Source organism: Apis dorsata, unplaced genomic scaffold (assembly GCF_000469605.1).
Source record: "Apis dorsata unplaced genomic scaffold, Apis dorsata 1.3 scaffold_149, whole genome shotgun sequence".
Classification (NCBI taxonomy): domain Eukaryota; kingdom Metazoa; phylum Arthropoda; class Insecta; order Hymenoptera; family Apidae; genus Apis; species Apis dorsata.
The window spans coordinates 861100-865433 of NW_006263440.1; positions in this window are offsets into that span (position 1 = coordinate 861100).

A 4334-nucleotide genomic window follows, 5' to 3' on the forward strand; every position below is an offset into this window, starting at 1 on the left:
GAGAGGTCGAAAATCATCTCGAGTCCAAGTATCTCGAGATGAAACTCGTCAGGGTGAGACGCACGTGTTCCAGAGGCCGATAAAATAAATTCGTTTAAAGCGGAATCCGGGGTTACGATTCCTCTTCGCTCCGCACGCGGCCCTATTTTATAGAGCTGGCTCGCGATAAAAGGCCCACGCTCGAGCGTGGAAAAATAAGAAATCGGCCGGGACGACGGCGGATAAAACGTCGGCGCACCGTGTATCCTCCTGGCAGGTGCGTCCGTTACCACGATACCGATCGTTTAGATTTCACGCGGCCACCGTTCCGTATCCTCATCCTGCAGATAACCGGGAAAGGAACCGCGCGCAATTTCCGATAAACGCACGAGGAGGAGGAGGATCAACGGGCCGTGGAAAGTTGCGCGGAATTTTTCTCAAATTCCAAACTTCTCGTTTCCCTTCCTTTCACGCGGTTGTTAAATCCCGATCACCTATCCTGCCTCGTGGACGAGGGGAGGGGGAATACCGTTCGTACGATATTACGCGTGGAGAATCGCGATTTAAAAGGTGCGGTTGAAGGCGGCTCGGGCAACGCGAATGCCCGTCGATGCCCTCACACGGCGTTCCTCGCCCCCCTGATATATGCAACCGCGTAGCAAGTAGGCGGTGACGCGCCTCGTCCACGACACGCACGACACGCCGCGGAGAGGATGCCGATTTATAATCCCAACGACGAGCCGCGCTGGCTCCCTGTATACGAGGCGAAGAGAAGGGTGGTGTTTAGAAAGAAGAGTATCGTTCTTGTGACGGTGCAACGGGAGAGAGAGGTGGAGATATTCCGTGGGATATTAAAGCCGCGCGTTGATACGACGATTTATGAAAATCTTCTCTCGTAAACCGCTTTATAAATTGTGCTTATTATCGTGTATTTATTCCCGAGTGTATTCCTCCATTCGATTTCTTCTACGCGGTTCGCGGGCGAGATAGAGTTTCTAATCCTTTCGGGGGACGAGAGGGGCTCTTACCGCGACGTTTATCGCTCACCATCGGGTTAATAATACGACAAGCTTAACTCGACGAATCGACAAGATTTACGAAACGAAGATGCGCGAACCTGATCGTATTTCTTCGTCCCTCGGCGCCACCCGTGAGCAGCACCCCTTCGAGCGCTCCCTTTGATAAATCGAGGCGCGTCAAAATAAGACGATCGATCGTCGTATTTGTCTCCGTTCTACTCGCGAGTGTATTAACAAGGGACGACGTATCGGGGAAAAAGGACAGAGAGGTCTTTTGCGGTCCCGTTCTCATTCTCGTTTAATCGTCCCCTGCCTCCTTTTTCCATTTCGCGATTACGGGGATTAGTTTTAAAAGAGGATACCGTATATACGAAGGAGGGAAAGACGGGACGCCGTGGGACGCAGTCGCAATCGCGCGTTACCGCAAAGTAATTACGCATTTTCTCGTCACTCGAGGCCGTGTTGTGACTGTTCCTTCGCCACGGACGGATGTGAGCGATGACAAGGAGTCGCGGTCCCGGTGGGAGGTCTCAACAATGACCATCCGCCTCCGACTCGGCCGCGCCGCTACCTGGAGAACGGCTCGGCTCGTGCCCCGGCCGTTGATGGCTTCCGATCGTTGTCGAGTCTCGAACAAATACTCCGTTTCGTATTCCAAGTGTTGTTCAAATAATCTTCTCCGTTCCTCGAATATCTCCTTTTCCGCGTCGCCGTTTCGTTTTCGACGATCCTTTGAAACGAGCTCGAGTTTTCCACCCGTATTTTTTTTACACACCGTGTCCCTCGATCCGACCCAGGTTCCTTTTCATCGCTGGACGAGTGTATCTCGAGAGAGAGAGAGAAAGAGAGGGAGACAGGGAGTTGTTTTCCTTTTCAATTCATCGATCTACTCGAATTGAACTCTAAGCCGTTGGACGTGTTCGAACGAAAAGCCCGTGAGTGAACTGGCAATCCGGCTCCTCTTCTCTCCTCTCCCGTTCGAGCGAGACAGACCTCCTCACTGATCGTAGGTGGTCCTTCCTCGTCGGGCGCAACGATTTTAAATTAAAATTAAAGTCAAGCGATCTTACGGTTCCCGTGGCCGACAACGCCGCCACCCGCGTTACAACAATGTTAATGGACCCGGTGGTGAAATTGCGGCCCCTGTCGCGTTGCGAGCCGACAAAACGCTCGCACGTTTTCGTACCTCGCGTCCCTTAACCGAAACCGAGCCAACGTGACTTCTCTTAAAGGAATGCCGAGCTCGGGCTCGATCTCGTTCCCGATTGACGGCGCGCCTCTCCCAATTCTTCTACTCGTCCAATCTTTCCCTTGCGATTCGATTCAAAAATCTTTGATTTTCGACCAACGATCATTCCTTCCTCGAAATTTTTAATCTTCGACGATATTGTTAAACATTGTTGCTACAAAGAAGAAACGAAGGATGAACAACAAGATTATTGTTTGTTATAATCGAATTGCACGGAAGATGGAGAGGCGAAGGAAAGGAGAACGATGGATTAGAAAATTTGAACTGTGGTATCGTTTCACCTGAGGAGATGGGGGAGAAGTCCCCCATTGTTGATTTTTGCTCATTGTTCGTAGCTCGAAACCCGCAACGGCGACCACTTTATGAGAGGGCGTGCGTCCGTTCTCACCGGGCGGCGGATAATTGGCTTCGTGTTTTTCGGAGTGTTGCGATGTTTATACGCGCGGCACGCTCGTATCACTATTTCATAATTAGCAAGAAAGTTATTGTTCATGGCTGCATGGCGCACGAGGTCAAGCTGCGAGCCGGGGCGTGCGTGAAAAACGAGCTGGAAACCCGCTTCGTTATTATTTCATTAATGTCATCCGGATATCTTTCGAGTGACGCGTATTGTCCGATCGTGACTGTTATATACATACATGTTGTGTTCGCATAATTTATCGCCTCGTTCTCGTTTCCGGGCTCGAGAAACGGTTTCACGGCCGTTCCTTGCGTCGACGAGAACAATTTGTTGTTCGACATTCGGCGTTTCTCCTCCTTTCTTTCTCCCCCCTCCTCCTTCGATTCGCGAAGTTGAGATATCTCGCCTAATGATCCTGGAAATCCAGCGACGAACAACGATCGAATAACGCGGAAACGGCCAGTTTCGTCTTCTGCTTTAACTCTTCCTCTCTCTTTTTTCTTTCCGTTCGTTTTACGAACCATAAACACCTTCGATACGAGCATACGAATCTTTGTTTTATTGGGAGGACCTCGCGAATCTTGGAAGGGATGGTTGGTCGGATTCAACTTGGCGATTTGGTTTAATAATTTTGGTTGGATATTCGAGTTATATTCGCGAGTGAAAATGAGGAAAAGTGGAAAGATATTGGGAGAACGTAAGTTCATGTAACCAGGCATGTAAAGAGTATTTTTTACTTAATTTTGCGATCTCGATTACGTGATAGATAGATTCATATATGTATATGTTCGTTTCTTTTTCTTTTAATATACAAGGATATGCTAATTCGTCCGACGTGCAGGCGCGCGTCAATTAGTTGTTTCCACGCGTAAAAATATTCGAAAACACCAGGTGATGCGAGCGATGAATTATCTCCTCGGTGGTCTAGCGATTTTATTTCGACGAATTTCGAAAAGTGGCCCGCGGCCACGAGGCATTAGTCACGGTGTAATTGGCGGAGGGAGGATTCTATACGCGCGGCGGAATAGCTCCTCCAAATCTTTCTCCCTCAACCCTTTTTCTTAACCAAGAGCGAGTAAAAGCGAATGCTTCTCTCCCGAATCATAGATAAAACTTGTCGAAAATTTCATCCTTTCCATCTTCTCCAAAATCGTCTCTCCTTTCGTCATCGTAGCCCAGATAAAGATTTCGGGCGTCCCCTTTGAAGTTGGCCAAGGATAGTTTTACACCCCGGTGAAATCCAGCCCGGGGATCAACGACGCGAGAGAGAGAGTTTCTCTCTTCTCTCCGCGAGTCGTAAAAAAGCGATATGATAAGGATCGTTGTCCAGAGGAGAACTGCGAGGGATAATAACGAACAATTTTCGCGATAGAGGATACGTCGTACGGAGCGGTGTGAATATTTTTTAACGGGTTTCGAATTCTGAGAAAGGAAGACGAGAGAAGCGAGTGGAACAATAGGACAATGATTTCGAATTCGATAGTCCTTGAAGCTTGTTGGGGTTTGAAGAAGGGAGAGACGTGTGTGCTCGATGCGTGGTTTATTATCGTAGCGCGGAGGACGATGTTCGAGGATTTAATTAGCATAGAATTATAAAATGTCAAAAGGTGGGCGTTTTCACGGATGAGGAGAGAGAGAGAGAGAGAGAGAGAGAGAGAGAGAGAGAGAGAGAGAGAGAGAGAGAGAG